Source organism: Falco cherrug, chromosome 3, assembly GCF_023634085.1.
Source record: "Falco cherrug isolate bFalChe1 chromosome 3, bFalChe1.pri, whole genome shotgun sequence".
Lineage (NCBI taxonomy): Eukaryota > Metazoa > Chordata > Aves > Falconiformes > Falconidae > Falco > Falco cherrug.
Genome location: NC_073699.1, coordinates 63878945 through 63891439, shown reverse-complemented (window position 1 = coordinate 63891439; position 12495 = coordinate 63878945). Strand labels below are relative to the sequence as shown.

The following is a 12495-nucleotide window of genomic DNA, read 5'->3' as shown; positions in this document are numbered from 1 at the left end:
ATGCAATAGGATTGCAAGTATGGGCAAACCTCAGGCGAAGGAAATGGAGTGCTGTAGACTAGTTTCTTGAACTTGCACGAGCTTTCATGGATATCCCAACCTGAAGCATCTTTAAGTGCTCTCACAATGACAGGAAAACACTTAGACTAACTGATGAATAAATCACAGATAAAAATGTTAAAATTAGTTCTGTGAATAAACCTTTGGCATCCTTTTACCTCAAAGCACTGGGACAAACTAAATAAATCTCTTTCCAGATGATGAGAGTAAACTTTTCAGGTATACATGGCTTTGTGTGCTGAGTACCAACTGCCAGCTTTCTGTCATCAGATGGTGAAAACTGGGTGAAAATTCCTCTGACTGTTAGAAGACAATCTGAATTAAATAAAGAGGTGATTTAAAATTGGGCTCAGAGCTTAGTATTATTGCCTTGATAGTGCCCAATAAAATCTGAACATTCAGGAATAATATTTTATATTGAAAATGCACACCAGTAGCTTCTTATAACAGGATATCGTGTGACAGCTGGTCAGGAGTGTTCTCAAAATGGTCCATATATTTACTGTTTATTTAACTGCTGTTCAAGCTCAAACCCTGTCATCTTTCAGAACTAATGTCAGTCTCAGCATGTCAAAGGCAAAATTTTCTGACAATACTCAAGCAAGATACAGGCAAGTATCTTTCTTGGCTGTATCTTCTTTCTCTTGCTGCAAGATACAGGCAGAACTGACACAGCCTGTGAAGCAGTTATTTCTGTTTGACATATTAGTGCCAGAGCTACAGTACCACATGGCAAAAAGAGCACTTGCCTCAGAAATCCCAGTGAAGAGGTGGCTAATAAGGAAAAAATATTTTGACCACCAGCTGCCATTACTTCTGCCAAGGAGGAAAGTCATCAGTGGTGGCAGTAGCTAGGAGTGCCCAGTGCCTGGAAGGAATGGTGAAGCTGTGACTAGCTGATTCACCGTGATCTCTTGTTGTGGTTCTTCTCAATGTCATGCCACAAAGTAATTGAAACATTTGTACGTATCTTCACAGACATACAGGTATACTTTCTTCATACTGCTTTATTCATAAAGGTTCTTTCAGCTCACACAGGCTTTCACTCTCAGTCCTGCATCCATTTGATTTAGTGACCAAAGAAGCCTTAAAGTACATTTCCTGTGTTATCTCTTTGGATATGTGTAAATAAAGGGATACTGTACCTCATGGAAGAATTGAAAACAGGTCCTGAAGAATCTATAATGTAAACAGGGTTTACAATGGCTTAATTATTAATTTATTTTTTATTTCCTTCCCCATACCTTCCAAAAATATTTGGTTTCTTCCTTAAATCATTGTCATAAAATTGCCACGATCCTGGTCCTTGTTAATGTATCATGTCTGGGAGTCAGTTAGAGTCAGATTAAGTGTTCTGTTTCTGGTATTTCAAAAGTAACCCGATAATTTAAATTTTAAAGCATGTACATTCATTTGAAATTCAGATGTTGAGGTTTCAAAAATATTTCATGCATCATATCTGCAAAATGCTTTGTATCTATTCCATAACTAAATACCTGACAGTACACTTTCCTCAGCTGATTGTCCTCCCAGCAGCTAAAGCATGATGATAAATTTTAGCTTAAATGACTAAAATTACCAACGTAGTATCTGCACCAACATTCATTAGCCTATTCAAATGTTTGTTTCCTTGCATTTGTAACAGAAAATGTGAGTAAAAGGCAGTACTCTGAAAGAAAAGATTGTAGGACTGAATAAAATAAAGGACTTCCATGGAATTTGGTGCCTAAAACAGGATCACCTACAGCTGTTTCTGTTTTGTTGGCAAGCAAATGCACACCAGCTTGGTGACACAAGCGACACCCATGAAATGGAAGAAGATTCACATTCTTCTTATACAGAGAGAATTCAAAACCTCATCAATAGTCTTTCTAAAGCAACTGTTGGGCCATAGGGCTTTATGAAGGTAGAAAATTTCTGGTTGCTATGCCTTGAAGATGTTCCTGCTGTTGAAACTGTGCAGCGAAGAAACCAGCATTCACTGGAGTGGGCGAAGAGAGAGACTTGTGCGTCAGAAGCACCCCTGCAGGTCAAAGGAGCTCTGCGACTCCGGGCCTCCTCCCTGTACTGCTGACATACTCCACTTCAGCAAAAATGTAACAAACTGAATCCCCAGGATTTCTGAACTGGAAGTCCCTCAGGTAATAAAGACCAGAATCCAGCCTCATGTACTTCTGGAGTGGTGGTTTAAACTTTAGTCTATGGCATGAATCTCATAGTCTTACAACCAAGACAATGGCAGGATTTTACAAGAATGGTACCAGCTACATAGCTCCCTCAATAAGGAAGGGCATGATCACCCACTCTTAAAAAAGATATTCAGTATGTGGCTCCATACCCCACCTCCCCCACCACTGTGTTCAATATTTCTGACCCTGGTTTTAGACATCTGCTTGTATCACCACCCAGTTTGGAGAACCTTAGACCTAAGCAGGGCTCTGAATTCCTCTCCAGGCACTGAAGAAGGTAACAAAATCATCAGAACTAGAACAGTTTAACTCAGGTCTCCAGACTGTCTTTTCTCATACGTGCACAAGCAGTGGACGGTAAGAGTTTAGCTCCTTTCCCAACACACTCTCCAAATGGAGCTGAGTGGCAACTGTTTGGCCCATGCAAACTGTGGAGCATGAACCATCCAGAAAAGAGCATGAAAAAGGTACTACATAGCCCCAGTGCCCAAATGCAAGCTCACTTGCAAAGCAAATCTCTGAAAAGTGAAAGTAACCATCCTTACTTCCAGATTACAAAAAAAGACCTGGTTTTGAACCAGTTTACAAGTCTCTTATTTTTGTTAAGAGGCCCTTTGTGTTACACTAAGACTGTAATGGAGAAATTCTCCGCTAAAGAGGCAGATAAACTTAACTAAATGGTCTCATATTCCCTGCAGTGAGCTTTGTAAAAGCCCAGACTTTCAGTTTAAGGATTTGGAAAACATTCTCCTGAAAGAATGTGATAGGAAATGAGGGGGAAACAAAAGGTCTTCTGAATTAAGCAGATCTACTCTCCCAGCCCTTCTGGCTATATTGATGACAAAGCTTCCCCCACAAGGAATATGCCTTACCAACTGGCAATGTTTTGAAACAAATGCCTAGAATAAGAATCAGAAATAGCATCTGGCAGTTCAAAAAGGCATCTGTTCTGTTAATGATACTTTCATATCCATATTTTTGGGTCACAGGTGAAGCTATATGGAAATGAAAGTGGTTTTACCTGTTTTATTTTTTCTCACACTGATTTCAAGCAGAGGCACACTTTTTCTGTCCATTAGTGAATCTCTTCAACAAATATCTTTGCTCAGGTCTGCTTAATAAGTCCTGGAAAGGCATGCTTGGGCTGGTTTGTACACCTGACCAGTTACCAACTTCCCCGCATCAGACTGCAAGGCAGATTGTCTTGCCTGTGAGCTTAGGTGCCCAGAGCACAGCTTCATTAATACAAGACAGCAGGACAGCAGTGGGGAGGAGAGGCCTTTCCCACAAAAGAGAAATCTAATGTTTGCTGGCACCTGCAGCACACTGAGTGACAGTGCCCCCAGGTTCTGAAAGCAGGTATGGATAGGAGAAGCTGTGCTCTCTGAAGTGCATAAACCTCTTCAGCAAAGCGTGGCAGCTGCTGGCAGGTAGGCAGCCAGAGTTACAAGATAGGTGACACAGAGCAAAGGAGTTGCCAGCAAATGTTACCTCAAGAGAAAGAAAAGGCAACGAAACTGCTTCATCTTAGTAGTGCTGTCTAGCAGCTTTCAGTACAAGAAAGTGTCATAATTATCAAGAGAAAAATGACAAGCACCACTGTGCCCAGGACGCCTGGGTTGCAAAAGACTTCCTTGGCACAATGTTCAAGCAATGAGAAATTTGAAAAGACTAAAACTAGAATATTAGGAAGTAAATTTAAAACAGTATATAATTCAGTAATGGAAAAAAAATAATCTCATTCTAAGATTTCTGCTTAAAGGCGAGCAATCTGTAAATTACCTGTTTGACATATTAGTGCCAGCTCCCCTCAACTGCCAGGACCTGAGCACTTGCACCCAATACATCAATATCAAACAGAAAATGCAGCTGACCCCCCCCTCCCCCCCAATTATTGGTTGTTATTGCAAATCAGTGCACACTGATTTTCAAGATGGTTGGCTTTTGAAAGATATTCTAGTATATATTGCAGCCTGCATTTTCTGTAATCCCTTTTATCCATCAACACTAGAGACATTTTGCTGCCCTTTAAAAATCACTTTTTCAAAAATCAGGATGCACTTTCAACACCTATTCTTTGCTGCTAAATCTTCACACCTTTTCTCATGACCCACACACCACATTTCTCAACCAGTTGCAAGATGAAGCCTTAGTATTACTCTGCTAGACTAATTACCTCAGGTCATTTTCTTTGAATGAAAATACTCAAGTTTATTACAACAATATTAGTTAGAGGGAAGGTCCTCTGATTAAGTAATAAACACATTGAAAAGTTGGGGAGGACATATTTTGACCACGTGGAGGAAACAACGTTCTTCCAACAGAAGCTCCCTCAAGCTTTCCTCTGTAACAGCCAAGGCGGGCCAGAATAACAGCGGTGTCTGAGCCCCGCTACAGGGAACAGCTACAAAACCTTTCATCCCACCCTCACCACTGTAGCTGAAGGACCCCAAGAACTATGAACTCTGTGCTATCGGCACACACACCAGTAGGTCTCTGCAGCTGAAAAAAAATTGTTCTTTAAGTGAATTTGGGAAATTGGAAGACAATATCATAATTAGCTGAACATGAAAGACTGAATCTGGAAACAGAGGCCAGAATGCAGCTAGCTTCTATTTCTGAGGAGGAGGTTAAGGAAACAGGAGGTGAGCCACAGGTTGATACTCCAGGGAGAGAAGAAAACAACTGTTAGTCAAAACCCAAACATAGTTCATCACTGCAGGAAAGAAGATAAAAGTAGAAAAATCATCCCTACAATAAACAGAGCAGTGAATTAATTAGTTTTAGTACTTAGTGGTGTAGACTGACTGTGGGGTTTCATGGGGTTTTGGCCCCTGTTTAAATCAGAGGCTTTCTAATAAGATTATTCTAATTCTTGGGGTTTGACTCTCTTGTTTCTACAAGTAGAAACAAGTAGCAAAAGTAGGGGATTTACTGTGCCAGATTTAACAAGCAGTACATTAGCTTCCCTCAAGGAATACTAGCATCCCTTCAGGGGAGAACTGCTGTAGCAAAACATAGTGGTGAGAGTAAAGAACAGATACTTGACATAAGCTTTCAAATATATGTTTCCATGGGACAAAATTAGCAATAATATGTGGAAGACTGTACCCACACTTCAGCTAGTGTTGCTTCCTCTTCACTCCCTGGCCACATCTTGCAGTCTACATTTCAAATGTCTGTGCACATGTTCAAGATTCAGATATCTGTCCTCAGCCAACTTAAAGTAAGTTCATGTATTATCTTTGGCATGTTTTATAGACCATTTGACAAGTACTGCATTACCAAAACCACAATTTCATATACTTGAAATACAATTGTACCCACCCCCAAGGCTGAGAGGGCAAAAGCTGAGAAAAAAAAGAGTCTGAAACAAAAAACTTCACCCATCCACCAATAACTTGTGTTAGAGCAAACATCAGGAAGAAGAAATGCAGGTAGACCCTTTTGTAAGACATGAGGAAATTATAAGTTGGCAATCCATCAGGAAAAGAGGAAGAAGTGACAAGGACTGCATGTCTCTTATGCTGATGTACAACTTGGTTAAGTCTATCCGTAGCTTTGCAACCCATGACCTTTGGATCTGTATACAGATGCCTGTCGTTCAGTACCCTTTTTGTTCTAGGAAAAATGTATTTCCCAACTGTAGCTCCCAGTTGGTTGCACAAGTTTCCTATAAAAGAGTTGACCTATTAGACCAGTACGGCTTTAGGCCCCTTAGAGCAGTCACAAGTTAGAAAAGCCAGAGGGAAACACTCCGATGAAGAATCTGGTCTAAACAGAGGCTCTCAAAGGAGCCCATTACAGAGAGCAGTCATCTTGCCTCATTTAAAGGGAGTGAGCTCTACTTAGCCTGAAAACAACTGAAAAGAAATACTGTCTGACTAACATGTCACTAGTTGTCTCAGAGGTTTGTCTCTATGAGTTTAACTCCATGAGTGATGGTTTTAAACCACATATTCTTGGCTCTCAGCAGTCTGTGCATATCTCTGATGTGGGATCAAGTTCTGCAGAGCTGTTTGTACATGTGGAAAAAATAAGAATAACAATAACCACCTAAAAACTTCAGTCAGGAGGTTCAGACATGTTTCATGAGCTGTTAGCATTTAGACCATCAACATGTATGACTTGTCAGATGAATAAAGAAAAAGATAGATAAATAGATAATATCATTATTTATTGTTATTTTACCACTTTAGAAGCAAAGTTAGCCACTCAATAAAGCAGTACAAAAGCCTCAGGGACACAAGCTGACTGGTACGAAAAAAATACATTTTTGGGAAGAACTAACAGAAACAGCCCAAATAATGATTCCAATATGATCAAAGCACAAAGGACTGTTTCCCACTAACAGATGGACATGTAGGGATGGTGGTTTCTACAGGAGATAAGAACTTAACCTTGTCTTTAGTATACGATGGAGCAGAAACAAAAAACACAATTAGTATTGCCATCTACAGCACTGATGAGTTTCAAAACCTTAATGGCAAAGGGAAACCTCCAAAAAATCTAAAGAATTACTGATTCAATGTTGGGAAAAAATTAATGTGGAACTGTAGAGCCAGAGTCTTCTTACTAGTATTTATAGCTGTAGCTTTTATATACAGGGACTCTGTGAATGAAAAGAATTATTATACTAATGAAGATGGCTTTCATGTTAGTGCCAAAGACAGAACTGTAGTCCAAGGAAAGCTCCAAAATGTCTCAAAATGGAAGTATAGAGCTATGTCTTCTAATTTCCACCTTATTTTGGCACAGTTTTTTTCTTTGTCAGAATGTAAATGTCTTGTTACTTCTATTCATCTCTTTTACAGACAGGACAGTTTCACAATCAGATACTGCAGCCATTGGTTTTAAAAGCATTGGTTTCTCTGGATGGAAAAAGCAATTATTTTGCAGTTGCAATTAAGCAGAGTATAATTTTATGCATTCAGCCATGACAGCACTTGTTGATTTAAAGCAAATGAAATGATTATTGAAAGAAATCCCTAGAACATTTTGCAGACAAGCCATTATTTTGCCTGACCTCTGAAACCTCCACTGATCACAAACCTGTATCTGTAAGAGAAAATCTGTAAGGAAAAATCAAGCAATTACACTAATTAACTAAGGAACAGTAATGGAATCTCCATTGAAGGGGGTAATGTATCCCCTTCTAAAAGACATATTCCAATCTGGTTTATTAACAGACATGTGACATCAGTGGGCGATCTCACCTAGGGAAGCAATTGTCTTTATCTTTCACAGAAAGTTTTATTAAATCTACTTAAATCAAAGGCTATCAGAAAACAGTAAGTTTTCTCTTATTTTTAGTCATGTTCATTGAAGTAAAAAACTATTTTTCTACTTAGTCATGTCAGATTGAATCTAAGTACTTATACCATCATTATTACCACGACAGTTATATTCATAGTATTTTTCATTGCTTTCCTGGCCACTGTAACTCCTGTTTTGACAAATAATGCTAATACAAATTAAAATTCCTCAAAAAGTACTTCACAGATGAATTGCCTTGGTAAAAATTTACCCTTTTCCCAGCAAATTAAAATATTATTCTGCAAGGAAATTACTTTTCCTTCAAAAAACACCTATTGATTTTATTTTTAAAAGGTTATGGTAAAGCTAAAATGTTTCAAACAGAACCAGTCCAAAACTTGTACTTTTTTTCAGGAACTAGAAAGCTATAAATGTTACTTGAGACAATAAAAGGAACTGGGAAAGGACATTTTGATAATGTAAAGGCAGCTATCTTGGGGACAAAGGTTGGTAATCACAGTCCTCTCCATCTCTAGTAGTTGCATAACTAAAGATTTTGAAAGAAAGTAGAAAAAACAAACCTAGTACACTGCCAAAAAAAAAAAAAAAGGGTCTAAAACCGCAGAAGGCCAGAGTAATTAGTTACTAATTAGTCCTTTACACAGCCAGAGATAAATATCTGTATTTCAGAGAAACGTGTTTCCGCTTCTTTTATTATTATTATAATTACAGTGAGTAATTGAGGATTTACAAACAGTGTGTTCATAGGCAACAGCATAAATACATGCAGTGAGCTCCAGAGAGATGGCAGCAAAGGAAAAATAGGCAGACAGCTGGGAATGTCATGTATTTCACCCTGAAAAAGCGTTTGGCATGGTACCTTGCTGCTGGCTGATGACCAGCTTTCTCATTAGAGGATTTGTTTTGTTTAAGCACAACAGCATACATAAAGGTAATGTATTGTGCTTTCAGGTCTGTGTTTGCATTCACATTTCTTCCCACTCTTAATGATCTTAAAGGCACACATTCTTTTGGCACAAGTGGCATTTAAATGTACAGGCCTATGCAACCACTCAGCAGTCACTTCAGCTTTGATGTCTGAAGTCATTCTTGAGCCACTGGGAAACCACATTTAAAGACCTGGTAAGATGTCTATTGCAACCCCAAGTGAAACACAGGCTACATCGCAACCAGTACTATTCCTCTGCCTCTTACCTGTGTGTTACCAGTGGAATCTTCTCCTAGTTGGTGCCACAAGGGTAAAACCAAGCTTCTTGACATTCCCAAACACTTCTGCACTGGGAAACAGGGAAAATTTTCCCACTAAGAGAGGTGTCTCCTTTGCCTGTGGACAGACTTGTCAATATAGTGGATCTCCCTAATACAGCAAGCATGTTTCTATGCAGGTCTACTCTTTCTTGCATTCACATAAAGCCAAGCTTAGTGTAAATCCCAAAGTAACAGTAATGCACAGTATCTTAATTCCTTGTGATCCTTTTACTTGCTGGTCGGAATCTTCCAGACAAGTGACTTACATGAGATAATTTTGCAGTGTCCTCTAGATCATAAGGATCTCACATCACGAGTAGCTTTCTGTGTGGTAGTTGTCCATGTGCACTCACATGTGGAATGCCATAGGCCATAGATGCACGTCCAGTCATTCTGCTTAACTACACTCTGATTGAGAGCTGCTTTTAGGTAGTACCTCAGCTGTAAAACCAGAATTGCTTGCCTACAACACCTGGTCCACAGGCAGAAAAGATTATAGCACTCTCCCATCCACAACAGCAGGGAAGAAAAGAGCATGATGAGATAGAAGTATATTGTCTAGGAAAGGAAAACCCTTCCCAGGCAGACTTTCTTCCCGAAATTGTCATCTACGAGTGCATGACTATATCATTCCAAGTGTCACATGCTTTAGGTATTTCCCTCCAGAACTTACAGCTCTTAAGTTTCTAATAGAAGTCCATCACTAATTCTGTGCTCTATTAAACTGCTTGAAGCATTTTTGCACTTTTTTAAAGCTAAGTTGCCTGTCAAGGCTTACTGGGGAATCAGAAAAAGGATCCTGATACTAGCTCCCCTGAGACTGATGGAAAGGGGAACACCAACAATCTTCTCTCACCTGCAGCTGAAGCACAGGCTCACTCCTCCATGCTTTTTCATTTCCTCCAGACAAATTAATACATGTCAGTACAACCTGCTGCTGGATTCTGCCACAAATGCTGACCTCAGAAGTCTCTGTCCATGTAAGCTGAGGTCTCGGTGATTTTACTTCACTGGCAGATTTAGGATCCCTGCTTCTTACCCTGTCTAATGTGATGACAGTACCTGTTAGGTAAGAAGCAAGGTGGTTCAGCAGGCAGAAGGGAAGGGAAGGGAAGGGAAGGGAAGGGAAGGGAAGGGAAGGGAAGGGAAGGGAAGGGAAGGGAAGGGAAGGGAAGGGAAGGGAAAACTTACTAGTTTAGGAAGGTTGGTTTCCATTTCAAGAAAAGGTCTGAAACCGTGGCATTTGCAAGTGAAGAATAAGCACAGTGATTCAAGTCCAGATTGGCTACAGAGTCAGGGCAGTGCTGGCAGTAGCCTGACAGCAACTGTGATTACACTTATGAAAATACCTGGCTCACTGAGTCAAACAAGGCCAGCAGTACCTAGAAAAAACTTCAGTTTCCTTCATGTAGAAGAAACCATGAACCGTGAAAGAACCTGAAGTGGCCAAAGGGAGTTTGGTAGCAACAGCATAGAATCCATTACTCTGCAATCAGCAGATACAGACAAGAATGACCCAGGGAACTGCATACTGAAAAAGAACGAAGATCTAACATGCTGCAGCAGTAAAGTAGCCAGGAGAGAATAAAACTGTTTTTTCAGTGATGAGCGAATAACTTTTAAATCCCTCTAATCCCCCTGAATTGTAAATAGCTTTCAAAACAACACTTCAGCAACAATAATCACTGTAAAGAGATGGGATAGAGAACTTGGCAAGGACAGCACATGTTGCAATAGAAAAGAAAGTGGAAAAATAAGTCAATATGTCTGCATGTGCTGGGATGCTACTGGCGGCTATACTTGACATTGATTTCTTAATAAAAAGATAACTTAGTTTCTAAAATATGGAGAGTTCTGATGTTGTAAATGTACATATGTATATATATACACATTTTAAATCTTCATATATATATATATGAAGATTTAAAAATGTATAATCTTCATTGACTTTACCATAACAGGACAACGAAAAGGAGAGGAGGAGCAAGGGGAGCTAGTTCATATGTGATAGCCCCTCTATCCTTCCATGAAAGTTGTCATCTCAGTCAGCTCATTAACTTCTCTGCTTCTCCCTGAACTTCTTGAATCTTCTTTGACAACTTCACTTTTCGTCACAGAGCTCTCTGTCACCTGGATTACTCAAGCAGATCAAAACTGCTTGGGGGAAGTTTCCTCCTTTTCTCTCATCCTGACAACAGAACAAGCAGGAATGCAAAGTCTGAATGAAATCCAGCATCATACCTTCATGGGTTACTTGAGTGCTGTGAAGTGCCCCTGTCACTGTTTCAGCCTTGTTGCAGTGAAGGTGTATTCAGTTTTTTATCTGCTTATTTCTGTGCCTGTATAATCCCCTCACCTCCAACTGCACAACAAAGGCTTTGAGGAGAACAGAAACTTTTTTTGACACAGAATGCCATAAAAAGCCAGATAATTTGGAAGAGTTTTGCAGAGATGTGCTCTCAGAGCCCTGTAATATTTAGACCTGCAGCAGCATAATTTGCCTTAGGAAATAACTCCTTCACAGACTTTTGTCTGAAAAAAGGCCTTCGGAGGACAACAGTGATACCTGTAACTCATGCACCACAGGTTTCTGAGTGGAAGGGCAAGGCCGTTGCTTCTACAAAACACTCTTCTACCTCTGCCAGTTATGAGCCAGTCCAGTTCTAAGCAGTCAGTTGTTGTGCTGCAGAAGGCAGCTCACTCACCCTCTGTGGGATGGGAGAGAGAATGGAAGGATAAAAGCATGAAAACTTTTGGGTTCTGATAAAGACAGTTTAATAGGTAAAGCAAAAGTCAGACACACAACCAAAGCAACACAAGGAATTCATTCACTGCCTCCCATCGGCAGGCTGGTGTTCAGTTACCTCCAGGGAAGCCGGGCTTCATCACATGTAACAGCTACTTTGGAGGACAGACATCATCAGTCTAAATGTTCCTGGTTCCTCCCACTTTCCTTGAGCTTTGAATCACTGAGCACAATGTCATAGGGTATAGAATATCCCTTTGGTCAGTTGGGGCCAGCTGTCCCAGCTGTGCCCCCTCCCAGCTTCTTGTGCCCCCCCAGCCTGCTCGCTGGTGGGGTGGGGTGAGGAGCGGAACAGCCCTTGGCTCTGTGTAAGCACTGCTCAGCAATAACTAAACATCAGTGTGTTATTCAACACTGTTTTCAGCACAAATCCAAAATATAACACCATACAAGCTACTACAAAGAAAATTAACTCTAACCTAGCCCAAACCAGTACATCAGTATAAAGAAGTGTATATGTATATTAATATATAAACTTCCTATAGCTCCAGCTATAGGAAGTATGACCAATTTAAAATTTAAAATTTAAAAATAATTTATTAAAAAAAAAATTAAAAATAAAATAAATACTTAGTAAATACCATCAGGAAAGCTGACATGAGAAAATAAGAGTAGCACCAGATGAATTTTTAGTCTCGTAAAATACCTAAACCACCTTGAAGGAAGAGAAAATGTAAGAAAATGTGCTATTAACTTTCCCTCCAGAAGCTGGCTCACTCTTTGCTTTTAAAGATGGAACTTCAAATTCTAAGTCATCTATGGACTTTTCATATGTATTTTTAATATATACTGTACTACTAGGGAGTACAATTGTAGTAGTTACAAAATACACCAGTAAAGTATCTTAAAATACACCAGAAAGGGGGAGAAATAAGATTGACTTTATATAGAGAACTTTTGGAGGCTTATATTTTT

At 39.7% G+C, this 12495-nt stretch overlaps 1 long non-coding RNA gene across 5 annotated transcripts in view; it reads right to left on the bottom strand.

The window, feature by feature from the left end:
- Positions 1–12495, bottom strand: part of LOC114014501 (uncharacterized) — an 84863-nt gene that overhangs the window by 71867 nt on the left and 501 nt on the right. For 2 of the 5 annotated variants that reach the window (XR_008731527.1, XR_008731531.1), the window contains exons 1-3: positions 9966–11309; positions 9631–9836; positions 8721–8798 (exon numbers count right to left, since the gene is read on the bottom strand). This is a non-coding gene — a long non-coding RNA (uncharacterized LOC114014501). Of the gene's footprint in view, positions 1–1101; positions 1240–8720; positions 8804–9630; positions 9837–9965; positions 11310–11340; positions 11483–12495 lie in introns of those variants that run through there. The other 3 variants (XR_008731530.1, XR_008731529.1, XR_008731528.1) reach the window with 3 other exon arrangements.